This window comes from Delphinus delphis, chromosome 16, assembly GCF_949987515.2.
Source record: "Delphinus delphis chromosome 16, mDelDel1.2, whole genome shotgun sequence".
Classification (NCBI taxonomy): Eukaryota; Metazoa; Chordata; class Mammalia; order Artiodactyla; family Delphinidae; genus Delphinus; species Delphinus delphis.
Window position 1 is genome coordinate 37625202 of NC_082698.1, and position 12418 is coordinate 37637619.

The 12418-nt window shown below is 41.5% G+C and overlaps 1 long non-coding RNA gene across 1 annotated transcript in view; it reads right to left on the reverse strand.

The window, feature by feature from the left end:
- Window positions 1–12210, reverse strand: part of LOC132439830 (uncharacterized) — a 223483-nt gene extending 211273 nt beyond the window's left edge. Inside the window, exon 1 of the long non-coding RNA XR_009522436.1 lies at window positions 12086–12210. This is a non-coding gene — a long non-coding RNA (uncharacterized lncRNA). The remainder of the gene's footprint in view (window positions 1–12085) is intronic.
- Between the last annotated feature and the right edge of the window lie 208 nt (window positions 12211–12418).

Consider the following 12418-nt stretch of genomic DNA (forward strand, 5'->3'; position numbering starts at 1 on the left):
CCCAAGTGTTATATGGGCACCCTGGACCTTTGAAGCCAGTTAATCATTCCTGAAATTCCTGATCCTGGTGGCCCTCTCCAGAGGAAGATAAGACCTATCCTCATCTGTAAGAGTAATAATCTCCTTTGCTGGTCATTTTATTTGCTGTGATACCGTGCCCTAAGCCTTTGCCCTCCATTAAATTGCAGCATTAAAATTATGTAAGATTTTAGGGTGCTTCCGTTTATACAAGGACAAGTCAAAAGCCACGGTTGCTATATTTACATAACACAGATACATTTCAAAAGAAAATATAAGCCATACTCCTGCATTTTGCAAAAGCAATCCCATTGAAACATAAAGATGTTTACACAGTCTTTATCACGCTGAAGATGTTTTCATTTTGTTTGGTCCATGTCCCAAACTGTATTTTGTTTTAGACTTCTGCTCATTTTCTTTTGTTTGTGAAGGGCTATGTCAGGCCGAGTCTCCATTTCCTCAAACACTCTGGCTCCAAATGAATTATTGATTAGAGAAAAAGTAATGCTATCATCTAGATGCCTTGCTTTCTTCCATGGCTGCAGCTGTGTGCTCACCACCAGCTCTCCCTAACCTTTGTCTGAAAAGCAAATATCAAGTTAAAAGAAGGAGGGAACATAACGTGGAATGGTGGGCTTGGAAGGCAAATGGTGAAGGTATAGAGCTGATGGCATCCTATCAAGGCAGTGATGCAAGAGGAATTGGCCGTGGCAGTCAGAAAGATCCTCTAGCAACACAGGCTTCCATGGGTGACGGTTGGTAAAGGACTGACAGCATCAGAGGTTTGGGTTGGTGGAAGTCCAGAAGGGCTAGAAGAGGAATCAAAAGCACAGTCCTTGATTGTAAACTTGACTGTGGCTCTGAGCCTAAATAGAAAATCATGCTAAGAGTTTGGGAGAGTCTGTGTGAGATATAGTAGGAAAAAAAGTAATATATGTTTACAAGCTAGATAAACTTGATTAAGACTGAGATGCTCTTAGACTGAGTCACACACCAGGGCAAAGATGACTAGAATTCACCATGGGAAGAAACAGAAGTAGCCAGGAAGAAACCTGAGGCTGAGGATTTTTTTCCTTGTGTAGGGCAAGCATAACCTAGGAAACAGACATTTTGCAATAAAAGGGCAGTCCAGAGATGAAATATTCACAAATCCTGAAACTATTCCAACAACCCTAAGGGGCGCTCATCAGCATGGTACTTCCTACCTAAGAGGATCAGGCAGCAGTTTTCCATATGAGATGGGGCATGGGGAAGGGAAGAGAAAGACAGCAGCCACTGGGGATCTGTGCGAGGTGTCATCTGAGTCATTTTGATCCTTGAAGCAAAGTGGCTACATTTCCCAATGATAAAGGAGAGAACAGTTTGGATGCTTCCTTTCCAAAGATCAGGGGAAGCATTTCTCCCCAGTGAGGATTCAGGCCAACACAAGTGATATATCAAGTATCAGTGATGTCGAAGACTCAAATCCCAGCAATGACCTCCAGGATCCTACAGCCAAAGACGTCTGTGGTCCAGAACCATCAGAAAAAGCAGCATAAGAAGCTGTGAAGCTTCTAAAGTCCACTGTGGTGTGGAAAGAGGGCCAGGTAGGAAGGCCAAGTTAGGAAGATGAAGGTGGGAGGTGGACTCCACTGTGGTCCTGTAGAATAATCCTAGACAGAATTAGCTTCATATCTTTCTAAGACCTCTTCAGCTTCCAAAACACTTCTGTAGGCATTATCCCACTTAATTTCTGGAATCAGAGGGCCCATCTTCAAATTTAGGCTCCACCAGTTCTTAGCCATGGTGATCTTAGGCCAGTCACCTCTATGAGCTAAAATATCCTTATCAGTTAAACGGGGATAATAAAACTACTGACTTCCAAGCATTAATGTAAGGATTAGGTGAGATGATATATGCCAAGCCTTTCACATGGTGCCTGAAAAAAATAGTAAGCACTCAATATGTTTGACCTACTTTTTAAAATTATCCATAAACCTCACGCTAACCCTGTGAGGTGCCCAGGACAGGTATTACCATCCTCATGTTACAGGTGAGGAAACCAAAGCTCAGAAAATGACTTGCCTAACACTGCAATGGTGTAGCCCCTCAAAGAAAAAGAATAGGAAGCTTTCTGCACAATCAAAAATGAGAGCACTGGAGACAGTGGCATCCTGGCATTGTGTATCCATGTGCTTGCTTCCCATGGTATCTGGGGATGGGTCAGAGGAGCAAATGAGTTTCAGATTTTTAAACCAAAGGAAAATTTGACAGAAAATCTTCCAGCATTTTCTTTGCATCTCAGACGCAGGACCATTCTGATTCCCATTCAGAAAGGTTTAAGTTTTAAGATCAGGAGGATCTCAGGAGACAGTCCGGTCCAAAACGGGAGGGAAGGATGGTGCCCATGGGAGGAAGATGTGCCACCATGGAAGCCTGGATGCCCTTGATCACACACGTGGTGCTGGTGAAGACCTCCTCTCATGAGCCAGCAGGGCCAAGTGCATGTGGCTGAGCTTTGAAGTTCATACCGAAAAACACTGACTTTCTGGAATCCCCATGGACTGACTCATTGTGGAGAGAGCTGAGGACTTACTCCTCAAAGCAACCAAAACTTTAAAAAATATATTTCTATCACCCTTGTAACGAAAATCTGTTAATGGATCACAGCTATCTGGGCTTTCTAAGCAGGGTACATTGAGTATAGCTCAACATCTCCTTGACAACTCAAGGACATCACCGTGAATATCCATTATTATCCCAGCTTGTATACAGTCATCCTCTTGGGATATTTTGAAGCATAGTATAAAGGGGTTTCCACCAAACTAAATAGTTCCAGATTATTGGGATTTCTCGGTGCATCTCTGTGCTTCTTTTAATATTATTTTTGCCTTGTCTCTTACCATGAGCACTTTTTCCTTTGCCTGCCTTTATCTGTCTCCTGTTTTCTCCAAACCCCTTTAACTTGCCTTTTCTCATCTACTAAAGACAGCCATGCTCTGTAAAATAGGTTGTAAAATAAGTACAAATAACACTTTTAAAGGGTAAATTTTATGATATGTGAATTATATCTCAATAAAGCTATTTTTAAAGTGAACTGCAGACTATAAAATCTTACGAAAGGTGAGATATCACATCACTCTTTATATTGATAATAAACTATTTCACTCTTTTATTTAAAAATAAAAAAGCACAAATAGGCTCTGAGTGAGGACTCAGAATTTTTTCCACAAGTAATAAGCCTGAGAGTTAAGGTACGGTTCTTGAAACATCTATTTTTGTTTATTTGACTTTCTGGCATAGTTCTTAATCCTATAAATAAAGTTAATTTTAGTGAGATGTAGTATGACTCTAGATTTTTCTTATCAAAGCCTCCTCCCTTTTCTTTTGTTCATTCATTTGGCATTTTTAGTAGGATGGCCTACTATGTGCTAGGCCCTAGAAATGAAGAGGAATCTCTAAGTGACTTAGATCTTCCTTGCATGGATTTTAGGTGTAAACCTCTAGGAAGTATGAGCTTTGATGCTTCTTTGATTTGCATTCCCATAATATCTCTATGACTCCTAAATCCAATCATACCCCAAGGAGGCATCATAACCAACCCACTGGGAGGCCAGCCCACTGCTGGAAAGCTGGTCCAGAGTGGGGATCCTTGATCAGAGGAGAATGCTGAGAAGTGAACGAGAGCTACTTTCACTTGTTGCATTCTCTAGTATTTTTCCATGGAGCACCTAGAACTGTGTCACTCAGAGTATTTCTCAGACCAGCAGCATCAGCATTACCTGGTAGCTTGTAAGAAATACAGAATCTTAGACTATACCCAAGACCTATTAAATTAGAATCAGCCTTTTAAAAAGATGCTCAAGTGATTCATTTAAAGTGCCGAAACACCTGGCGCTTTACCCACTGCAGTAACCACATCTTTCAGAGCCCTGGATGAACAATGCCAAACATGAGAGGCCACCACTTGACACAGGGGCACATCCCATTGGCCAGCAGGCAAAGATGCTCTCGATGATGCCAAGCAGATGTTCAGCATATTTGTTGAGCAGTCAGAGACCACTGCTGTTCTCTTCACCATGCCTGTCAGGTTCAATAACTCTTCTCCAATGACGCATCTCTTCATACACATGTGTTGTAATTTTCTTTAAAGACCAGCTTGTCAGCAGCATTCAAAGCTGGGTGCTTTTCCTTTGTTGCAAAACTTCATCCATATTCCTGGAAACACCCCCCAGCTCAAATTCAACTATAGTCTTCCTGACACCACTTCACTCATCCACTCATTCACTTGAAAAGTACTTACTTAGCAGACTATGTGTCAGGCACTGCCAGCATCTTCTGCATTTTCCATTCAGTGACCACCATGTAAACCACTTGGTTTCCACATTTTACATAAGACTGGAAATATATTTTTAAAGTGTGAAATATGGCTTCTATCCTTAATTAACTAGTACTATAATTGAGTAGGAAAGATGTATAATTTTGAAATTTATGGAGAACAAATTTTCAAAAACACAAAAGGATGCTATGTGCCGTACTGGAACCAGCACTGAATATGCCTCAGTCAGGAGACCTGGGACCAGGTTCTGGTTCTTCCATTAACCTACTTCAGATTCTTTGACAAGCTTTTTTGCCCCTCTAATCCTCAGTTTTCTCAACTACTGAAAAAAGGTGTTGGACCATCCGATCTAAAAAAATTCCTCCTTGTCTCCAATACCCAAATGCCCAAGGATGGACTCTAAACTACATACATAAACTCAGAGTGAATTCAAGGTAAGAAAGCATGGGATCAATGGGAGACTGTACGTTATCATTATTAAGAGTTCTGGCTTTGATATCAGACAAATCTAAGTTCAAATCCTTGATGTGGTATAAGCTTAGCACACTTGAGGCCTTTGACAAGTCACTCAATCTTTTTGATCTTCAGTTTTCTCATTTGTAAAATGAGGATAATCACAGGATTATCGTGAGGATTAAATGGATTAATTCATGTAAAGCCCTCAGCACAGTGCCTGATGTAAAGGATGTGCTAATAGATGGTAATGATAGTGTTGATGGTGATGATCGTTGTATTTTCAGGGTCTTTTGAAGCACATGTCCCTTCCAGTAAGGATAAACTTCAACACTAGGTTGGGGGAACTGACAGGATATGGGATAAACTACAAGGAAACCGACCAGCTGGCAGTAGAGAAGCTAAAGGAAAGAACGATAAGAGGTAGGGAAGATGGGAATGCAGGTAAGCTGATGGACAACTTTGTTGACCAGAATGGATGGGGAAGGGAGGACTCGGTTTGATAGAAAGAGCTGGATGTGATGGAACGGTGCTTGAGTACAGTGGCTCTGGCACCTCTGTGCAGTCAAGGAGTTAAGAGACTGAAGGAAGGGAGACCAGCCAGGTGCCTACTGGGTAGTGACTCTTGGGTAAAAGGCTGAGAGCTGGAAAATAGGGCAATAAGTCAAGAAGGAGAAGCAATCCTCTAGAGGTAGCCAAGTGTCTCTTCAAAGATCCTCCCCAAGAAATTCCTCTTTGTCTTACACACACACATGTTTAGCGTTTCTTCCCACCCCAATTGAAACTAGAGGAAACACAGGACCGTGCCCATGTGTGTGAAGGTATGCGAAAAGCTGAGATCACATCCTGTCTGAGTTCTGAGTCAGAGAATCCCATAAGAGGATACCGAGGGTTGCTAAGCAGGCCATGCCACCTTCAGCCTGGCTGTAGTCAGAGATCTGGTTGAATAAGAATAGGGCCCAAGCCCTCCAAGCACGGCAGAGCCTCTGCAGCACCATGTGGTTACTACTACTGAGACTAAACAGTGAGCTGAGTGCTTGTATAGGCTGTGTCCATCCTCAGTCTCCTTCAGAGTCTGTACCCCAGGGCTGTCCAGGAAGAACAGAGAATGCCCAACAGAGCCATGGGAGGCAACTACTGTTCCCTAGAGACACCCCAGAGGTGGAATTAGGAAATAACTTGGCCTAATTACAGACCAAATTGACCAGAAATTTGCCCCTGGGGCTATCACTTGTTATCCCTTGGCATGCTTCGTTTGGACTTGGTGCATACTGGGATATATGCTCTTCTCCACAGCTTCCTGGATGGCAAACACTGCCCTGGCTGTGTCAAGAAACTGTCATGGCATAAACAGAGATGTGCCTGGAGAGGTGGGACAACAGAGGGAGGACAATTAACATTCCCCCCTGACACATGACCCACACTTCACACTGGGGTCAAGCCTGACTTCATCTCCCACAGCCCAGTTATCTTCTGCCAGAAAAAAAAAAAAAAAAGATGTGATGGGAGATGGGAGCCAGCTCTCAAAGGAGCACATATGGCTATGTCCCCAAGACCATAACCAGGTGGAGAATTTACTGTAAAGAACAGAATGGTTCCTTTGAAGTCATCACAGGAAGAGCCTCCTCAATCCCTTTCCTTCTTGGCCTTAACTCACGTATTCAGCGGCAATTACTGAGCGCTGGCTGTATCAGCCGTAGTCCTAGATGCTTTTATGGATTCCACAAAGTCCCTGATCATCTACGCAGTAGGTGCTGCATAGGGGGAAAGAGAAGACTTCCCCGAGGCAATGGCATTTGAGTGGGATCATGGGTGATGAGCAGTGTGTCCCATCCAGAAGAGGAGTCCAAGGCGGGGGCGGGGGGCGGGGGGACTGCCATTTGAAAGGCCTAATCGGTGATAGCCTGTTGCTTTGGTGGCAGGGGAGGGAGGTGCCCTCTGCTGCTCGTACAACCCAGCAACTATGGTGTTCTAGTGAGTGGAGCTCCATCCTTCCAAATCTCAGCTCAGTCTCCCCTTCTCCCATCCTAATGTTCCTGAAGGTACCTCCCACAGTCGAAAGCAGCTGGTTATCCTTGAAGTGAGGATCTCTTTGTTCTTAAATGGCTTTCCTTCTCTGTTCTGTTTTGGTCCGACCCCTCCCTAGATCACAGCCCTAACACTAGCACTAATAGCACTAAAACTTCAGCACTAACAGCAGCAGGAACTGAGACCTTATTTTCCAGATGGAAACTTGGGATCAATGGTCCAACTCAGTAATACGCACAATGGTGTGGTCAGAGCCTAAGGGTCCACAGTGATGCCCACGAAGCTGCCTCAGGAAGCATGATAAAGTCCGCAGGGCCGTTTTTCTTCCAGAGCAGCTCTATTCCTATCCATCTTTTGAATTGTGCCTCCATGTAGGAATCTTCAAAAGGAGGAAGGGGCTGATGTAGCCCCTCCTCTACTGCATATGGGTTGAGTGCAAAGTGCCTAGTGGTAGCACATTCTGTCCTTGGAACTATAGATCCAAAAATGGGTAAGACTCAGATCTTGCCCTCAAAATGCACTTAAACAAAAAGACAAACAATAAACTTTTACAGTCTTCCGGTAAGGCAGCTACATAAAAACAAGAGTACTTAGAACACAGACCATAAGCCAGACTATGTAAATTCTAAGATGTGTGATCATGGACAAATTACCGAACTCTCCGTGCCTCTGTTTTCCCGTCTATAAAATAGGCCCAATAATTGTACTTCCCTTGTTGGGCAGTTATATGAATTTATTAAGTGAATATATCTAAGGCACTAGAATGTCTTAGGAAAGAGCGTGACATGTATAAGCATCATGTAATGTTTTAAAAAGAACAATAATGAGGTGAGTGCCCTCATATGCCAAGTGCTGAAGAGGGAGGGGGGCATGCTCAGAAGAAGGAATAATTGATTCCGTCCGGGGAGTCAGTTAAGACTAAAAAAAGGTGATATTGGTTCTTGCTCTTGAAGTTTGCCGGGCAGAAGAGCAATGGAAGGGTTCTCTGGGTTTAGGAAACAACACTGGCAAAGTTCTTACAAGGCATGTTTTCTGATTTGAGATTGATTCCCAGTAAAAGTCTTAGAAAGCTATCAACATTGAATGAGGCTGGGCAGAACATTTCACAAACTATCTTGCAGCAAAGTGTACAGAATTACCAGACAGTGGGACAGTGATAGGCTGGTAAATGTTTAACCTACTGGGAAGTGAGGGAGGCCTGATTTGTAGCATTTGCTCATTTCTGTAATATAAATACTCCCAACATAGTTGATTTCAAGCTATCAGTGTTGTCAACAGACTCATAAAATTCCTGAAGATTTAACACTCGGCTTTCAGGAGCCAGTACAAGCAGGCTCCAGCACACCACGGCATCAGAAGCACTCTGAGAAATACAGGGCTTGGGTTCCCCTTACTTGGTGCCACAGAAAAGTGGAGAGGACAGCTCTGACATTCTGCTCAGAGCACAGCTACGGCAAAAGTCGCTTGAGGTGGCCAAGCCCTCCTACTCACTAACCTTCGTGACTACTGAATCTGGCATGAGTTTTATTTGCCAGAAACAGAATCTACCTGGCTCATTTAATCAGGAGGAAGATACTTTGAATTTTATTTTTTTAAAGGCTCACAGAAGACCTGGGGTGTTAGAAAAGCCGATCAAGGTTAGGCATCCAATAGCATTGCCCAAGACCAGGATGAGAAAATCCAAGCACTGAAAGGCAGGAACTCTGCTCAATCCCTGTTGTAGGACCCTTCCACCAGCCCCGAAGCCACTTCTGCATCAGGAATTGCATGTTAAGACCCCCTAGGAAGCTGTCGCTTCTGCTGCTGCTTCCACAGAATGCCAGACACCACTGCAGCAAAAAGGAAAGAACCGCACTCAGACCAAGTCCATTTGTTCTGTGTTCCCTCCCCTCCAAACGAATGACTCTACTGGGAGCTTGGGATCGGCAGGACGTGGGTCCCACTCCGCATGCTAGCAGCACTGGAGTCTGGGTATGAATTCTGCAGCTACTGGGGTAAGAAGATTCCTAACAGGAGCATTTCCCCAAGTCAGAGAGACAGCACAAATTTGGAGGGCAAGCGTCCTCCTTGAATTCCACTGAGATTATTTTCAAGTTCTTTTCTGTCTTGTACAGAAAGGTTTCCCCTGAAGCCATGCTACCCTTAACTTCTTTCTACAAAGAAAAAGGTCACCTGCTAGGGGAGAAATGTTACACATTATGACTACGTTCTTTCAGACAATAGAGAATTAGGTGCATCCCACTGTGTGTTTCTACATAATCACACACACAAAAAATATCACAAATTCTAGCACTGTGTAAATATAGCCACACTTTGGAATCAGACAGACCTGGTTACCTAGCCTCTCTAGGCCTCAGTTTTGTCATCTGTTGAATGAGGATGATAATAATAATACCCTACCCCTTTGGTTGTGGTGAGGATTCAGTGAAATCTGCTATGTTAAGAAACCCATATCACAGTGGAGCTCAAAACCTGGTAAAACTTTTTGTAAAGGGCATTATGGCCTAGTGGAAAGGGTATGAATATTGGTGTCAGACAGACCAAGTGATGGATATGACTTAAGCCCCCATTTTCTTGTCTGTAAAATAAAGACAATAATAACTCCTGTCTTACAGGGCTGTTGTGAAGATTAAAAATAATGTGCCATGTCTAGCACAAGACGTAGCTTGTAATAACTGCTCAATGAATGATAGCCATTATCAATATTATTACTATTATTTATGTCATTATATGACACAGCCTAAGTGAGAACATCAGCTATTCCCAACGTGACTGGCCTCTCAGAAACTAGTGGGTATCTTGACTGAGAATTTAAGAAATGGCGAAGAGTTCTATATATTTTTTTTAATCATCATTTGTGTCATGCACTCTGGTTTATAAAGCATATTCACTATTTCATCTGCACCCCATGCCAGTCTTATGAGTCAAGCAGAACAACCCTATGAGATAAGTATTATTACACTACTTTGCCTCAATGTCAGACGAGTCTGCCTCAGAGAGGTTAAGTCACTTGTCTAAGTCACACAGAAAATTTGTGATAAAGCCAAGGCCAAAAGGGAGGTCTTCTGGGTTTCTGTGGAGTGTTCTTTCCACCACTTTATGCTGGAAACAAACTTCATCGGTTTGCTCTTCCATTTATTCAACAAACTTTTATTTATTATCTTTTGTATATCAGTCGCTATGCTAAATAGGTTCTGTTGATCCAAAGATGAATAAAAGAAAGTACTTCCCCTCTAAGACAATTTAAGAAAATACCCCCCACAAACACCCAGGGAATTTAACAGAAAATACTTCTACCAATTATATGACTCTCAATGTTTTTAAAAATTGTATTTGCAAATAAGATGATCAAATTTTAAATGGGACAACTGCTCTCACTTGAGCTATAGCATATAAAATTAATATAATAACATTAAAAAGTAATATTAAAATCATTAAAGTGAGTTTTTTCAAAGAATTACTTTTCAACTGCTAAAATTTGTTTCATTTGTTTTAAGTTGACTTTATTGCTAATAAGACCAGCCAATGTGCCAAAAGGAATCTAAATAAGATGCCAATACATACTGTTCACAACACAGATTCAGAATTAAAAACCCTTGGCCTTTTTTGGGTCCAGGTCTCCTTAGACAGTTTTCCCTCCAGCTTTGCTTTGACCCCAGCCACTGTGAGAAGAGGATATAAAACACTGTGGGTTCCAGAATGTTCTGTGCCCGGAAGATCTCCATTCAGAATTTTTGGCCAAATGTCCCATTAATTCCCCTTTGACTAAGGCACTTTGGGGTCAGATGAACTTGGGGTCTATGAAGATTACAGAAAAGGGACTGGGTCCAGAGTTCACACCAAGGCTACATATTTTTGAAATTTGGGGTGAAGCCAGACTCTGCTGTAGGGATTTAGGAGGGAGTTAGCTCAGGGAAACCTTTCCCTAATGAAAGAATTTTGCAGTTAATATTGTTGTTCTTCTTTTTTTTTTTTTTAACCAATAATAATAGTGCCTGCCACTTAATGAGGGACAAGTATGGGTGAGCACTTTACATATACTGTTTCTTTTTTAAATTTTATTTATTATTATTAGTTATTTTTTATTGTAGTATAGCTGATCTACAATATTGTGCTAGTTTCAGGTGTACAGCAAAGTGATTCAGTTATATATATATATACATTCCTTTTTCCAGTTCTTTTCCATTATAGGTTATTACAAGATATCGAACATAGTTCCCCATGCCATACGGCAATCCTTGTTGTCTATACACATACTCTTTCTAATCCTTATAAATAATAATGTTGCAAGGTATTATAATTTCTATTTTACAGATGAAAAAATTGAGGCTCAGGAGGGAAGTAATTTTTCCAAGATCACATAATAAGAGGCAGAAGATGACATTTAAAACCAACATCTATATTATTCCACTTTTCTCTGTGTCTCTGCTACCTCATCTGACATCTTCCCCACAAAACAGCAAGACTAGTCCTCAAATATATATGGCTATACAGGAAATGTCAACTGCTGGTCTAAACATATTTACTAAACATCACCTAAACGCCCAGCTCTATATTAGGCGCTCAGGAGTTGTGAAGAATTCTTGTTTTGGCATATTTCTTGACTTAGGAAAAATCTGCCTCTATATCCTTTTCCCGCATTTTCCTATGATGTATTTTTCTAGCCACTAGACATAATACAAAAAAATTAGAATCTTCTATGGCTTGGGAGAGCTAAATGAAAGACTTTGCTCAGTCAAAAATCATAATGATATCAATAGTCCATTTGAATCTCATGGATCTCAAACAACATAATTTGTGTCACAGTGACAATTTTTAAAAAGTGTCTCATTGAGAAAATTAAACCACTGCATTTGTATTATATTTTTAAACAATTACCAAACCTTCCCCTACTTTATTTAACATTGCAAAGTTTGCTGTTGAACTTCCTGTGAAAAATACCCTGAGACACTTTGCCAGAACTGGCTGTAGATTCGTACTATCATGAGCAGGGCAGCTGAATTGCGCTGTTTGGTGACCCTTAAGAAGAGGGAGAGGGAGAGCGGGGGACAATATGGGGGTAGGGGCAAGGAACAGTATTTCGAAAAAGCACATTCAATATTATAATACAATGTTCTATTTAGAAAATAAAATACATTGCTGTCACAATACAAACTTTGAAAGTAAAGCTTCACAATAACTTCTTTGCTAGCAGTGCATGAGCGTGAAAAAGTTGGCCTAAGAAATGCTACTCCATATATATATATGATTAGGAACTCATCAGCTTACCCCTCAGTCTTAATTCCAGAGCCAAGTTCTCAAATCCATGCAAAGACTTGTTCCATTTCCAAAACTCTAAGTTGTCATTTCAGTGACTGGATTTCAGACACTTGTTTGGTTTTGTTGGTTTCATTTTTATCTTCCTCACTTAAAGGAGAAATAAACCAAAGCTTTCTTCTCCCTAAATGGCTTGAGAGGGAGAAAAATATGAATAAATTATGTTCTAATGGATTACTGAAGATTCCTACACATCCACCTGGATTCCACCCAACTTTTGAAGCAAAAAGCATAGGGCATTCCCACTTCATAAAGCAAGAATGTCTGGTTACTCTACTTCTGATT